Here is a 17,457-nt window from a genome sequence, read left to right on the forward strand (position 1 = left end):
ATATCACCTATTATAAAAGGCAATGGTTCATGCTTCTTATGAGCATTAGAGATTTTATTTATCACTGGGTTATTATTATCAAGTACAAAAGTTTAATCAGAACACATCACACTTCTATCCTTGAATGAAGGGTGAAGACTGGAGTATTTGATAAACCTGTGGAAGTCATATACTATGATTAGAAGAAAATAAGGGAATGAGGAAAAAGTTAGAGGTAGAGAGCAATGCAGGTAAGGGCAAAGAGGAACTCGGTAGTACCTACAATTTGAGATGTAAGGTACACAAAGCACTGCCTTCTATGAAAACAAATGCAAGAACAAGGAAATTTATGGCCTACAACCATCCCCATTTCACAATACTTTGAGACAAGAAAGTAGCCCAAGCCAAGGAACTAAAACACTTCTTAAGATCAACACATATATTCTTTAATATACAATACTACGGTATTTATAGGTCAATTGTACAAAATAGTATGAGAAGAGGAAAACTATTTTAATTTCTTTGAATCCATTGTTCCACTTACTTCCAGTACAATCCCATTCATTTACTGCAATGAAAGCCTAGTAAAGTTACCATAACAATAAATTAGCAGACCAAAGCACTTCAGAACTTCTTTTTAAACTTTTAAAAGTTATTCAAAAGATGTTTCTTGAAAGCATATGCACTGTTATAAAATATTATTAAAACAATATTTAAGTGATGAACAAAACTTGCATTTACTACATTCTTTTTTTCTTTCTATAACCAAGCACAAGGGCCTAACTTTTATAATGTTCAGTGATTGTGAAGTATGTTAAAATGAAAGTGTCCATCCTGCAATTCCAAGTACAGTGCAAACCTCCTATATGATAAAAGTCAGTTCTAAATTCTAAAATGCTTTTAGCTCAGATTTTATTCACAGGCTCCTTTTAAAAGTAAATTTCAGACTTCAAAATTTTAATGTGATGAGTGTTTATTTTGGTCATTCATCTATTACAGAACAATGAAATACAGAAACTGGGACATCCAGTAAGATACAGTTCTGGCAATTATTTCATGCAATGGATAATTAAGCCACTATAAGTATAGTACAGTATTTCAATAGAATGAGCAAAGCCACATTTGAGTTAGATCACAATCCCGCAATCCAACCTGGAAAATGTAGTGGGCATCAGACCGTAAGGTGCCTGTCTTAAAAAATTACAGTTTTTTTAACAAGCTAAACTTTATTTAACAACAAATGGAAACTCATTAAGTACAACCTCTTTCCCTCGACTTTTGGCCACCATAAATGCAAAACATTTCCTACATCAACAAAAAGGTTTAACAAAAGTATATTTTACAAATGATACAAATATTAACAATGAAAATTTCATAAACAGCTGAATCTAAGGTCTCATCTGTTACCTGTAACTGTACATTTTAACTACAATACATGTTTATCTGTACTTTGCCATTCAGTCCTTCCAAAAACTAGATTAAAAATTCCTATTAAAGGAAAAGAAACCACCTACATACAGTCATGAACAATCAAGTAGACAAGAAGGGATAGATTGTAGTTCAATTAATATCTCGGTTACCCAGGAAGTTGTTCTTTTTTTTTTTTTTTTTTTTTTTTTAGCAGCAGAGCAATACAACATTTACATATAAAATATTATATATGCAATGAATTATCACTTAATATTCTGTCTTGACCAGCTCATTATGCAAACTCTAATGAAACTATCTAATGAGAAGACCTAAAGTACACTATTCTAACTATGAATAAATCTGACCTATCTACTCTACTGAAAATGTAATGAGCTTGTCCTATATTGATGATCTAATGATAAGAGTATGTTTCCTTTACTTGGGAACCGGTCGTCCATTTAAGATGGCTTTAATATCATCTGCATCTAGTGTTTCATATTTCATCAATGCTTCTGCAAGGGCTTTGTGCTCTTTTGAATGGCCTTTCAAAATAGCTTTTGCTCGTTCATATGACTCCTGAAAAAAAGAAAATAGGTTGTATACTTCATCACCTAATGGTATTTTTTCCGCATAAACATGGTCAAGATGCAGCCTACAAAAAAATTAGGCTTTTCTGATGAACAATTATTACTTTTTGTTATTATATATGCACATTACTAATCACACAGGAACACTCCCATTACCTAATAATATTAACTAAATGATAAATGAAGGTCTCACACCTTCATGCAACTCGAGTAGTAATATGACTAAAATATTATTATTATTAAAATAAAACTTTAACCAAAGATAGCATATATAAACACTCCAAGTTATAATGTTGTATGAAAAAAAATTTCTCAAGAAACAAAAAAATTATAATTTTACAATAAATGGTAACTATTCCAACATCACCGCAGAGTTGAATGAACAGCGAACACCTTTATTTTCTTAAGCATACAAACCTGGGTCCAGCATACAAGCATTCTTGGGCACTAAACAGAATACAGGCAGTACACAGTTACTGGCACGGGTTCTGTTCCCAGCCAAGCACAAATAATAACAAATCACAGATAATTATGGTAATAAACGGCAGCACCAATAAACTGCATTACCGACTCTGATAAACTGTTTATCAATGCTAAAAATCTGGGTGATGACATTGTTAACCAAGCGCGGTGAAACCGGAACACCATTAACTGATGCCGCTAATAAGCCAGGACTCCCTGCTTTTTTAACATGTCAAGCTTCAGACGTTGAAAGTATGCATAAGTAAGCAAAATTCCTCCTAGATCTTGCCAAAGTGCTCTACAATTATACGGTAGACCCCTCTTATTCACAGGGGATGTGTACCAGACACCAACCCCCCTCAAATAGCTAAAATCCACGAATACTTGGAACCCCCTCTATAATGCTTATAACTGACTATCTTGAAAGTTCAAATACCAAATTTACCTTAAATTATCATCTTATATTACTGTATTAATCTTTGAGATTATATTATTGATATAATTTCAAAGTCATCTTAAACATTAGTACCCTTAAAGATATATATATACGTACTTCTAACAATTCCATCAAAGCGAGAGAGTGATTTACCACTATGACATGCATATCTTGTAGAGCAAGAGAGAAAGAGAGACTTGTCCTTACATAAGAGAGTGAAATTATTTATGAGAGAGAATTAGATAAAAATCATTGGCCTGCAAATCGGGAACACTTCCCCACCTGTTGCATTAACTTGACATATTTGACAGCTCTGGCTTGAGCCTCTCTTCGAGTTAAAAGCAGAAGCTGAGGAAAAGGATATTTTCATATGCATTTTGTAATTACAGTTAGTTATATTATTATTATTATTTCGGAAGGAGACCCTCTTGTAGACATCTTGTAGAGAGTCTTCTCTATTTTTCTGATGACGGCTTTCTCGTTGTTGCTTATACTGGGGAGCAACGCATCAAAGGGCATGGTAAAATTCGACTGAGTCATTTGATTTATTATTGCTTATACAATTCTCTCTCTCTCTCTCTCTCTCTCTCTCTCTCTCTCTCTCTCTCTCTCTCTCTCCAACGTGACGTTTCCTCCTGATCCGCAGGACATTATCAAGCGATGACTGCTAAGGGACTGAAGACTGAATTCGAGTGGCGAGTCCTCCTTCTTAAATCGTGCTGATGCGGGCCCTCGCGTACGGTATGGAGAACCTCTCCGGCAGGTCGAGTTTTCATTGGTTCCTGAGAAGGTGACTCATACGGCGAGCGTTTACGAGTCTTGCAGACCTTCTCAGGTGGGGGGTATCACCGGGAACCTCTTGATAAGCTTCTACCTGAGTGACGTCACCCCTGGTATTATTCTGATAATGTGTTTCACGTCCGGTGTTTGTTTCATGCGCTCTGGTACTTCCGTTGGGGGGGAGGGGCGCGGTCCTCCCCTCCTAACACACCTCGGTATCAGGAACGCTTCTTGAGTGGTATTAAGGGGAGGCTTTTGCTTGAGTATAAGCAGCGCTTCTAGGAGGCACAGATGTCGCAGGTCAGGGGCTCTCCCGATGATTTTGACATTCCTGATGATGTCGTCTCTTGTGATGTCTTGCTGGAGTACTGCAAGGGTGTGCTGCCTAATGGCGCCCTCCTGGGCATGGCAGGAGATCCTTTTAGACAGGCGCATCGTCGTCATGCCGATGTAAATCCCAGGGCATCCTTGGGCAGGGCATACGTATCGGTAGACAACGTTGGGCTGCTTTAGGGGGTCTCCTACGGGCGGGGAGGGGTTGTTCTTCATCAGGAGGTCCTTCATACACCGATTCTTATAGTAAATAATAAGGGACACTCTCTTCCCTTCCTCCATAGGGCGGACGTGTTCCTCTATTATTTTCTTCATGGCTGCTTCGTCCTCCTTGTATTGGTGGTGCATGAAGGCTTTGTAGAAAAGTTTTATATCCTCCGGGGGTGGGATGTTCCTTCTCTCTTCCTCCGTCATGTACCACTTGTATAGGGCGGCTCGTGTTTCTCGGTTTACGAGTTTATTTGAGTACCCATTATTGATAAGCATCTGGGATGCTCGGTCGAGTTCGAGGTGCGTGTCCTGCCACGTCGAACAGTGCGAGAGGGCCCTCCTGACGAAGGCCCTCACGGTGGTGGTCTTGAACCGCGCAGGACACTCGCTATCTCCATTTAGACAAAGTCCAAGGTTCGTAGCCTTGGTGTAAACTGTTGTCGCTAGCTTCTGATTCGTCTTCGTGACAAGGATGTCGAGGAAGGGGAGCCGATTGTTGCTGCTGTACTCGACGGTGAAGTTGAGTGCGCTGTGACGCAGGAACTGCTGTCGAAGAGCTTCTACCTCATCCTCTGAGTCAGCTTGCACGAAGATGTCATCGATATAGCGTCCGTATGTGCGGAGACATCTATGTTGTGAGAAGACCCTTTCTTCCACTTCTCCCATGTAGAAGTTAGTGGAGAGGACTCCTAAGGGGGATCCCATCGCTACACCGTCCTTTTGGTGGTACATCTATCCTCAGTGGGTGGTGGAAAGGGGCTCTCTTCGTGCAGATATCCAGCAGGGTTCTTAACGAGTCTTCTGGGACGTTCGGGGGGTCTCATATCGGGATGCCTATATACCTGCTCCATGATGATCCCTATCATCTCGTCGACTGGGACGTTGGTGAATAGGGACTCAACATCTAAGGACGCCATGGTTCCCGCACCGGAGGAGTCGCGGATCTTCTCCAAAAATTCCACCGATGAAGTGAGGCAGTACCTGGAGGGGATATATGGACTAAGAATTTTATTAAGCCATTTGGCCAAGGCATAAGTCGGGGCGGGCGTTTGGCTGATGATCGGTCGTAAAGGGTTGCCTTCCTTGTGGGTCTTCACGTTCCCGTATAGGTAGCCAAGGCTGTAGTCACCTTGGATGGGCGGGAGGTGTGTGGAATTCATAGCGGCATTCACGGCCGTGATGACCCGGTTGGCATCGCTTTTGATGTCTTCTGTCGGGTTCCTCGTTAGTCACTCAAACTTGGAGACATCAGACAAGATGGCGTCGGGTTTCTCGAAGTATTCTGAGGAGCTGATGAGCACAAACGCGGCTGTCTTGTCTGCACGTCTTATGGTGATTTCTTCTTTCTTCTTCAGATCTGCGGTTGCCTCTTTCATCTCTTTGGTGTAGATACTGCTCGAGAATGACCCCCTGTCCGTAAGGGCCTCTGCTAGCAAAAGAGGTTGAAGGGCGTCCATCGTTGTCAGGATCTTCTTGGCTTCCAACTGCTAAATCGAGTCGAGGAGCATCTCGATCTCCAGGCGTTTCTCGTGTTTCTTTGGCTTTGACATGAAGTGGCAGCTTAGCCCGAGGTTTAATAGGTCATTTTGTTCAGGGGTGGGCTGGTACGCAGTGAGGTTGATATACCTCTGCGTCTTTTCTTGGATGCGTAGCTTACCGCCGTTGAGGGCGACAAGTTTGCGGGTTACGCCCCTAACCCAGTCACGCATGTCTTCCTCGCTTAGGCAGGTAAGGTGCGCGTTAATTTCTTCGTAGGTGGGTGGCTCGCGCTGGTCCTCCGCTCGGTCGTCTGCTTGGTGGTGGTGGTCTCTTGTAGGGGTGTCGTGTCTGTTATTGTCATCAGGATCAGGGCAGACAGCTTCAGCACGTATTTCTGCCCATTCTTCTTGCAGGCAGTGGTGTTCCTCCTTCAGGGTCTTCAGATTGGCAGTCTTCTCCCGTAGTTGCCGTTGTATAAGCAGCAACGATAAAGCGGTCATCAGAAAAATAGAGACAACTCTCTACAAGATTAATAGTGCTGAAGCAGCAATATTATTATTATTATTATTATTATTATTATTATTATTATTATTATTATTATTATTATTATTCGCTGGAAGAAGACCTTCATTAATACAGATGTTTTATTGAAAATATGGCTGATGTTTTATAAAAAATATGGCTATTTCAGACAGATTTATTTTATAAAGAAGTTTCTCTATTCTTATTATTGCTGACTTTTCTTCTGTAATCAAGTTGGCTATTAAAATGCCAAACAGGGTATTCATGTCAAAAATGTGGTATTCATCAACTTGAATACTATACTGACAAATACTGTTTTTGACATGAATCCCCCATTTGGAGTTTTAATAGCCAATTTGAGTACAAAAGAAAATTCAGTAATAAGAAGAATAGAGAAACTTCTATACAAAATAAATATGGCTGAAATGTACATCAAAGTACACTTATTATTAATAGGGGTTAGTTTTTCCAGACCTCTGAGTCTCAAGTAGACTTCTCGGGCTGGTTAACACTAATTAGTAACTATTTATTGTCAGAAAAACCTGGAAATGAGTGGGTCTTCCTGCAAATAATTTTTAGATAGGTTCCACAGAAAAATCCGCGAATAGGTGAGTCTGCGAATCTCGAGAACACGAATATGGGGGGTTGACTGTAGTGTGAATCTGGAGAACATAAAATGCCTCTCACTTTCATGAACAACTCTGGGGAAGACCACTGATATTCATGGCTGCTTATAAGTAATGTATACCCTTTGAGGAAAAGCATACCATAATCATATCTGTTGGTGAATTGCAGCACATCCTTCCCCACTGTGGAGCTAAACATCTGAGATGGAAGTCTACCAAGAGTATTCATCTATGTTAATCTGAGGTTCCAGAGGACAAGAAACATCTTGGTTAAACCGTGAGCCTGCTGACCAACACTTCTGCCATCAAAAGACCTTCTACTAATCATTTAGGATTTCAAGAAAACAAACCCCAAACAGCACTACTGCATTTCAAAACCAGGTTTGCTCATAGGTCACAGACTGATGGGAGAGGAAGGTCAACATCCTTCATTTTAACACCAATTGCCTTCTGAATTTTGCCATCTTCGGAAAATACACCAAAGGCAAAGTCCATCATCATGTTCAAAGGTCCAACCTCAATAGCACTTACAATGAAGCCATGGTGACTAATTTCATGGCTCCCACTTCAGCAGCAGAAGTACAGACTTGCAAGAAGGCACTTCAAGAGGAGACTGATGAGTCCACTTGGAAGAGACAGGGCTCACAGTCCTGGGAAACACAATATGTACTTCTGTTGCCGTATCAAACACAATACTTCTACTGCTGTATCAAAGGTGGGGGAAGTAGTTTGGAAAAAGACACTAAGTGAGATGTGTCTGATCTGTAGATCAAGGAGTCAACCTCCGCCAGAATGCCCTGTGAAAGTGAAGACCAAGACAGGGAGAATGATAGCAATGCCTTCAGGCCAAAACTTAAAAAACTCATGGACGACATCGGAGGCTCAGTGTCAATCCAACTCTGCCTGATGTAGTTCTTAAGGCAAAGGGCCTTGTAGCCTTGATGCCTTACAGGACCCACAACAAGCTAAGTACCGGTAGTGTTCAAGTTACGATAATTCGTCTTACGATAATCCAAGTTTACGATGGGGGTTAGCAATTAATACTGATACAACAATATTTTGAAAATATTTTTCAATTTCACTCGTAACGGGTGCTGCCCCGCAGTGTACAACCAGGCAGCAAGAGACATCAAATTACAATAGCCTAACTTTATCCCATCTTCTAGTTAAATAAGTTAAAAAAAAACAAGCAAAAGAGAATTATGAAAGTTTTGTTTTAACTTACCAATACAGTATTAATCAAAAGTATTAATATTTGAAAATTAGTAAATCATTTTTGTATAAAAAAATGTATTTATTCATGAAAATAACATCAAATGATACCATCTCTCTCTCCCTCTCAGATGAGAGAATTTTTATGGTACACGTATGTATAACATGTTTCTTAATATTTTCAAATACTAATAATAATATAACTGTAATTACAAAATAATAACTTACAGTACTGATTTCCAAATATTAAGTTTAATGAGATTACACAATAACAATAAAATTTCTCTCTCTAAAATAATAATTTACAATACTGATTTTCAAATAATATTAATTTTAATGAGATTAAACAATAACAATAAAATTTCTCTCTCTCTCTCTCTCTCTCTCTCTCTCTCTCTCTCTCTCTCTCTCTCTCTCTCTCTCTTACTTACGTATGTTTATTTGTTTTGTAGTATAATAAATAATTTACCTAATAACTAATTTTCAAATATTAATAAGATTAAGAAAAAAATAGCAAATCGCCGTCTTTTTATCCACTTTGAGAAAGGAGGGCGGGAGAATACATGAGTTTGATACACATACATATTGGTGGAGGACTTACTCTCTCTCTCTCTCTCTCTCTCTCTCTCTCTCTCTCTCTCTCTCTCTCTCGTCTCTCTCTCTCTTCATTTTTATTCTCTGTCTCAGAAATAATTCATAATTTCATGCTTGATGGTCAGATATATATGTTTCTCTTCCTCTCGCTCTCTCATCGTCTCTCTCTCTCTCTCTCTCTCTCTCTCTCTCTCTCTCTCTCTCTCTCTCTCTCTCTCTCTCTCTCTCTCTCTCTCTCTCTGTTGTTGGCTGTACATATATATTTTTAATGGTAAAATGTTTAAGATGAATTTGAAATTATATTAATAATATAATCTCAAAGATTAATACAGTAATAGGATAGTAATTTAAAGTATATTTGAAGTAGGACGTTATTTAAGGTATACATTCAGTATTTGAACTTTCAAGATAAGCAGTTATAAACTTTTTACAGCAGGTTTTAAGTATTTGCGGGTTTTAACTATGTCTGGTATGCATCCCCTGTGAAGATGGGGGGGTCCACTGTAATTATACTGGTGAATGAAAATACCTGATAAGCAGTAATAAAATTTCACACTGATTTACTCAGTAAAAAAAAATGAGAAAAGAGCTGATAAGTGATGAATCTGTAGTAAAAATTAAGAAAATGTAAATAAATGATAAATTCATAACATGAGTTGCTAGCGTAGAAACTGGGGGGATATGCTGCACAGAGCTGTGAGCAGCACTGCAGACTCACAAACACTTTAAGTGGCTGGTTGGGTCTTACCTATGTAATGAGGTGGCGCTTACATGTAATGACATTCTTTTTCTCTCTGGTAGACATATGAGCATTGAATCTATGGGCTTCAGAGACTGCAAATGTGGGCTATTTATGACTGATGAGGTTGTCAAGAAACAAAATGTCTTTTATGTGTCACATCAGTAGCACAACAGCAATTGAAGTTTCTAAGAAACCACCAAGCATAATTTGTACCTAAGGACTAATGTTGTGTTGCTAGGGAAAGTATGACATCTTAATAATAGTTCCCATTTGGGGGGGGGGATTAATTCTTACTTTATTGGCAAGAAACATAATAAATAAATGTTCAGTACTAACTGCAGTTTAATGCCTGTCACAAATAAGATAGAATCTGAATAACTAAAAACAATGAGGAAAATAAATTCAACACTTCATCAGTGTTTTAAAAATATGAAAAATTAAACATTTCATCAATGTTTAAGAAATATGAAACATTTATACAAACTAATAAGCAAGAACACAGAGATTACATAAACTGTAGCTTCTGGTGTTGTTGTTGTTGTCATTACCAGTACTGTAAAATGGATTGTTATATACTAAGTACAATACCAGTGACATTTGTTGGTAAAATGGATTGTTATATACAAAGCACAATACCAGTGACATTTGTTGGTACCAGCTAATCTAACATCATAGCTAAATATGCCTCAAAACTTTTACTCCAATCAGTAACAAGCTAGAACTAGAAGAAAGGCACAACCCCTAACTGAACAGAAATTAAGGGTAAAACAGTAACCTGGTAAACATAACATTAAAGGCTGGAGAGAAACATGACCATCATACAAAGAGCGTATATCATCATATATACATTTAAAGGCAGTGTCTGGTTATCGGCGGGGGTTCCTTTCCAATGGCTTGATGATAAGTGAAAATTGCCAAAGATGCAAACCGGATTTTGGCACCGATATCCAGTTAATGGTACTTCTGTAATGGTATATATCAGCGCCGATAACCAGAAATTGGTGCATTTCCATCATCTTACATTCAACCAGGTTTACCAGGCTTGTGGCTTGTCTAGTAATTCAATGGTATTTCTCATAATTGCCAACCATTCCTCATTGTTTTTAGTTATTTCAAGCAAAACCCTGACTGGCATTGGCGACACTAAGTACCAACATAAATGACCGAATCAGGAACAGCTTTTTGTTGATGTTAATTGCTAGAGTTGAGTTACAGCTGTTGACTTATTAAAAAATGCTAATTTTCAATGGTGAATTCCACTAGAAATAAAATAAATTTTCATTCACCTTCATGAAATGGAGAAGGTTTTAAGAAAGTATACCACTAAACTTAAGTTGCAGGTTTGTTAATGCGGCCTAAGATACAAATAATGGAATGGGTGAAAGCAATGTCTGAAACTGGCCAAATCACACATTTACTTCATTTGGAATTTACTGAATTTATAAATAGAGACAAGCTATGTATATTTATTACATAAACCCAGTTTGCTAATTTTTAAAAAGAAATATCTCCAAATTATGTTTCATTTACAAACTAATGACGATGATGTAGGTAAAACTCAATCGGTATATGATTTTAAGACTGTAATCATTACCAGAATGCAAATGGTGCATACTCACAATGTTCATATTTTGTAATACTATATGATGAAACATGCAATATGACTGGATATAAAAATTAAAACAAGGACTTTTACTGTTCCATAATTATCCGTATTTTGAATATAACTGTACCATCTGACTCATGCAAATGAAAACTGTGTGTTGGTGCATTTGCCTAACTGGGGCATTTTGGCAGCCTACCCATAAGTCTTGCCAGATCACACCCAAACTTGGAATGACTTAGTTCAACTGTTGGCGCACCAAACAAACTTTATGACTAGAGCTCTGTTCTCCATAAAAAAAATTATAGATATTAGAGCTTTTCTCTTTTTAGAATGTCATATAAGATTGTGAATCTGTGCACTAAAAAATTTTCTTTACTATGCCCTGTTTAAATGGAGTTTCATCTTATATACCATCAAATCTGGTAATGTTTACACTAAAATTTTACCACTTACCTGCAATAGTTTTTTAATCTCTGTATCAATAGCTTCTTTAGTAGAGTGTCCTAAAGAATCACCAGTGCTTATTAGTTGACTAGAATTATCTTCAAAGGTTCGCAGGCCAACAATGTCACTCATGCCAAGGTCCTTTACCATGTGAGTAGCAATACTTGTAGCTTGCTGTTGAAGTAATGTAACTGCAGCTAGTAATACGTATTAACATTATCCATGTATAGAACTAATAACACACAAGGGTGTTACTTTCCTATAAATACTTAGATATAGTTTTTAATTGGTAAAGACAATCCAATGATGTCAAGGCTCAAGAAGAAATTAAATAATGTGGACTAAAATCTGGCATCTTCATACTTTAGTCTTAACTCAAGAAAATTTATGACCAAAACAGTGATCAGCAGGATTTTTTTTAAGGGCCTATTTCACAATCCTAAACAAGATGCTTTGTAATGCATTACCTTGAGATCAGAAGATGCACCTGATGTTATCAGTTCTGGACCAAAGATAATTTCTTCAGCAGCTCTTCCACCCATCAGTGAATCCATTGAAGCCAACATCTGACTTCGAGTTAAGTGGTACTGTTCTTTAGCGGGGATATATGCTGTCTGCAAATTAAGTTATTAATGAATTATTTACTTTGAAATAATCATAGGACACATAAGAACAATCAATATCATCATATCTTGTGTAAGAGATGACTTGAATTTCAATCTTTCAAAATAAAACATACTGATAAGCATAGAATCTGACTTAATTTGGTACAATGTTTCAAAATTATCCACTCACTTACACTGTTTTATATGGTCATACCCCTACATATGAAAGTCCCTACGTACGAAAAATCCAGGTTATGAAGGTAAAGACGAAGATTTTTTTGCTTCTGTGTATGAAAATAATTCAGGTCGCAAAAGGGTGTACTACTGTAAAGTTCGAGACTCGCCCGGGCCGCCGAGAACAATTTTAAAACTTGCGCGCCGCCAACTCAATAGACTCGCCACCATCCTCCCGCTTTCACAATGGTTCCTGATGCTAGTTACCGCCGTAAGATCCTGCTCTCCTATTGGTCAGCACTTATCCCATCATGCATCTACGTAAGGGAGTTCCTTGACCATTTCGTTTCGGCAGCGTTATCGTACACACGTGGAATTCGTTCGTTCACATAGATTTCGTTCGTTAACATAAATTTGTTAGTGATTTCGTAAAGTTTAGTGTTAATGTTTTCTGCCATTTTTTAATGTGTTTCGTAAAGTTAAGTGTTCATGTTTTCTGGCATTTTGTCCTCCTCTGTTGACACTTTCGGACATCGCCTCACTCGAAAGGTAAGGTTCCAAGGTTCCACACTTTACTACATACGTACGTACATGTACATACAGTATTTCTTGTACCCTGTACACTAATACACTTTATTTACAGGTACAGTAACGGTTAGGTTAGGTATTGAATGATCCAAATTGTTGTATTTCATTGTTTATTGGTCAATTTAGCTTTATTATAAAATTTATTGTGGTGTTTTTGTAGGGCTTGGAACGAATTAAGCAATTTACACGTAAAACGTAATTCTGGATACAAAAAAATCAGGTTACGAAGGCTGCTACGGAATGGATTAATTTTGTAACCTGAGGCACTACTCTTAAAAAACTATGCTGCCATGACAATACATTGTGACACTTAAAAATAGTCACCAAAAATATGACAAATTATAAAAATTACAAACTTCATGTGACTTTCTAAAGAAAAATGATTGACAAAGTTTGAATATAAGCAATGCAATTTATGCAACTCAGTATGTTGACATGAACATCTATTTTCTACCTAGTGTGTACTAACAAATGTCACATATGCAAATCATTTGTCATTGAAACTATACTTTTTCTGCATATTTCATCATAAAGAAAAAATAAATATCAAAATTTTTGAAAGAAAATTGTATCTTTCCTAACTATACAAACCTGAGGTCCTTTACATAAGGAATTACTTTCAGCATAGGCTGGAATTACGGCCGTTAAATTCTTGAATAAGGTGGTTAGGCAGTAACTACCTGCCCGGATGTAAACAGTCTACTTTGCCTTTCAGCCCAGGTTCAGATTGAGGGGTGGCACAAGGTGGGCATAAATGTAAAGGACCTCAGGTTTGTATAGTTAGGAAAAATACATTTACTTTCAAAAATTGTGATTTGTTCCTACACAATATACAAACCCTCAGTTCCTTACATAAGGAAGACTCACTAATTGGTGAGAGGAATGTGAGTGAGCCTCCAGAACTGACTGGAGTTCTGCACACCTGGGCTAGTCCTCCTGGTCATAAGAGCAAGGAGGAGTGCCCTGCCTCTGACAACTTGATCGGAGTATAGGAACTGCACAATCAAGAGTCAGATTTCTGGGCCTTTTCGAAATGTGTGAGGAATCGTAACTCATCTGAAAAAGGATTGGGAAGAATATTTTAGAGTCGGAGGCATTAATGCAAAGTTCTGAGAAGGGTTTGCATTATTGCAAGTTTCCCTCCTTCCCTTGCTAGAGGAAGGAGCAGGATTGCTTCTATGATTCTGATAAGAAAAATAGAAAGGAAGCTCGATGTGTAAGCTTACCGCATCAATTGCCCAACCAGCCAGTGTAAGTTTGAGTCCTATCCTCAACCTGAAGGAAGAAGAGTAGAAGGACAAGGAGGGAAAGGTAGAGAGTCCAGTCACTCTCGCATCCTTCTTACTATGGAGGAGTTATGGAGTTCCATTTGACAACGTCTGTGAGAGAGAGAGAGAGAGAGAGAGAGAGAGAGAGAGAGAGAGAGAGAGAGAGAGAGAGAGAGAGGTGTAATTGGTGGTTGGATGGTTGGTGACTGAATTGGCTGTTGGTGGGTTCTGGGTTGTCTGCTGGTGCTGTTGGGGTTTAGAGTTCTGTGTTTTGAGTGAGTTTTTGGTCAGTCTTTAGTCAGAAGCTGTGATAATCAGTAGTGTTGGCAGCAGTCTGTGGAAAGTGTTGAGGGATTGGTTAAGTCATTTAAGTAGTGTGCTATTGGTTGCTTAGGAGTTGTTGTGCTGTGAGGTTTTTGTTGAGTTGTATGTGAGTTCCTGTTGGATTATGTGTGAGTTGTTGTGGTTGAGGGTTATTGCTGGTGTTGTTAGTGGGTGGGTGTTGCTTTTTTTGCGTTGTTTTTTTGTGTTGGTAATTGTTTGTGCAGTAGTCTTTTGTTGTGGTTGTGTTCCTTGTTTGTTGTTGTGTTATTGAGTTCCTTGTTGTTTGCTATGTTGTTGAGTTGTGGTTGTGTTCCTTGTTTGTTATAGTGTTGTTGAGTTGTGGTTGTGTTCCTTGTTTCTTGTAGTGTTGTTGAGTTGTGGGGTTGTGGTCCTTGGGTGTTGTCTTGTTGGGTTGTGGTGTTGTGGTTCTTGGTTGTTATTGTTTGGTATCTCCGTGACCTCGACCAGCGTACAACACAGGATAGCCCAGAGTGTCTGGAGTTGGGTAAGTACACATGTTTGTTTTTTTTTCTGTGTGTAGGTATAGGTCAATTGTAAAGAAGAAAGTGTGACTGAGGGTGGGTGTGGCAGCTGGAGTGATCAGGTTTATGTGGGGGGGATTTGCCCATAGGCAAGATGCAACTTGTCTTCTTGAAGGAGCCGGGTAGCAAACAAAACCTACAAGCATCCACCACCGGTTCAAGGAAAAGGACCTGTGGGCAAACCCAAAAGAAGAAAGATATAAATATGTCGCAATGAGACCTAATCTATCTTCCGGTCCGACATATTCTTCGGAGAGATGAAATATACCAATCCACTGGATTATCCAACTGCAGAGAAGTCTCTCACCATCTTGTAAGAATCGGAGAAAGACATGTCACTGGACACTTCTGCATTGGCAGTCTGCAGTGGATAAAGGCATTGACACTCAATGAAGGGTGTTGATCCTTCAAAGGTACAGCAACACACCAATAGGGCAAAGTAATGACTGATCTGGATCAACCAATTCAAAGTCCACAGAGTAGATCATGAAGGACTCTGACTCGTCAACAGATGCCAACTGACTGCGCTGTCACGCATCCGAGACATAGTAACATGACACCCGCCTTTTGAAGGGTTATGCTGGAAATAACCATACAAATTGTCTATCTTGTTCGCCAACGATGTTAAGAGACGAGATGATGATTCTCGCGAGGTATGCGCACATGAGACGATAGTCAATTGCCTTCTAGAGACTGAGGTCCCTGTGATAGCAAGACAGAAGTTTCTCATCAGTAGTTGAACCTAGTTACAAATTAGGAAAAGTATATTAGAAGACAAAACTTAAATTGTCTGAAGAAAATCATTCTGCGTCCTCGCAGCAGCAGCAGGCGATAGGGCAGGTGCAATGGAACAGAAGACTAGGCTACAGACTAATGTTATACCATGAGGTAAGCAGAAAGATGATAACGAGTCTAATGAGATATATCTCTCTCTGAAAATTCTCGCAACAGTAAATGTAATGCAGGAGAGATGGGCATTATGCAAGAATTCCAATCCAACCAAAGACCTAAGTCTGTGATTGCTGGGCAGAGAGCTTCGAATTGGTAGTTAATCCTCGACAGAGGAGAAACAATACCAAACCGTAAAGAATCACTTGTCATAGTGAGTAGCCTGGTAGTGCATTCCGTGAAGGAATGTGTTCGGCTAGAACCATCGAGCGCAAAAAAGATCCGCTCGAGCATCTGCATTTCAACTGAAATGGGAGGGAAGAAAACCCTCTTGTTTGGTGATAATGCACATGCTGTGGTGTTGTTGGGAAACAATACCACTAGTAATCTCAAAATCAAAACCGGTAACTCTTGAGAGACCCAAAAGGCTGTCCTGATGTCCAAGGTCAATTAAAAGAAAGTACTATTCATCTCGGTCACATGCCAGAAGAATTAATTTACAGATATGCGCCTACTACTTGGACAATGCAACTGATAACAAGTATGTCGCAAGAGAAATAGAAATATACTATTATATTTGTAGGTTCCTCTTTCATTCTCTAATGAAGAGAGCGAAGGTGAAGTTTCCCCGAAGGGAGACTTCTACAGTGATAACAGGATACTGAAGACGACTAGTTCAAGACAAACTGGTTGTTTCCAAACCAGTAGCACTGGAGAGGTGTTCAAACCTCACAGTGCTGTCCATCCTGAACAGATTGACGTATGTTCGGTAAGATCCCAAGATTGAACCAAAAACATACTCTCTAGGGTTTGAACTCTGAGGAGTAGACTCCATAGAATTCCTTCCTTGTTCATTCCGGTACAACCAAGAAGTATAGAGAAACAAAGAGAGGAGGATTGATTGTTCTTGCCCGCTCTTCCCTGAACTTGCGATGTTCTCACTCTGTTTAACGAAACATTCATTTCCTACAACCATTTTGTTCGCACGAACACGAGCAAAAGTTGACCAGAGTTAAATGCAGTAAAAGCTGGCGAGAACTTGCCACATCTTGCTACACATCTATCTTCTCCGTAATCAAACCTCACGAAGAGGACTACACAGAGGACCTCCTCCTCCTTCAGATGCCTTGTCCCGAAGGACAGCAACATCGATCTTGGCCATTCCTGGCTTTCACAGGTGGGTTCGAGCCACCAACGTGGCTCAGTCCCTTCTCTTGTCATGCGCCACTATCGTGATGGAGAGAAGACTACCTATCACTGACTGTGGATGTATGATCCCCTTTGGGGGTTGTGCACTCGGAGAGACCCGTACACGGGTATACCCGATGCAGCCCCGGTTCCATGAGCAGCACCCTTGGAACTAGACAGGAGAACGAACCTGGGTTCGAACTCCTGGGACTCCCGAGACACTATATTTTGTGGATGGCATCCAGGTTCCTGCTCCAGAAGGAGCAGGTGAGCCAAAGAGACAGCCAATTACTTCCCCTCCATGGTAAGGATGCAGACCCTTGGAAGTCTTGAAGCAAGACCTCAGAAGGGGTGGAGAATACCTTCCTCTTCTTAAGACATGGTACCCTTTGAAGAGGGAGGTTAGAAGGCGTCAGATGACAAAGACAAAAGACGATGACCTCATGAAAGCTCTATGT

General features: G+C 39.3%; 1 pseudogene; it reads right to left on the reverse strand.

Moving 5' to 3' along the window:
- Positions 1–1,567: 1,567 nt before the first annotated feature.
- Positions 1,568–17,457, reverse strand: part of LOC135210368 (ATP-dependent zinc metalloprotease YME1L-like) — a 365,863-nt pseudogene continuing 349,973 nt past the window's right edge.

The sequence above is a fragment of the Macrobrachium nipponense genome, chromosome 39 (genome assembly GCF_015104395.2).
Source record: "Macrobrachium nipponense isolate FS-2020 chromosome 39, ASM1510439v2, whole genome shotgun sequence".
Taxonomy (NCBI): Eukaryota; Metazoa; Arthropoda; class Malacostraca; order Decapoda; family Palaemonidae; genus Macrobrachium; species Macrobrachium nipponense.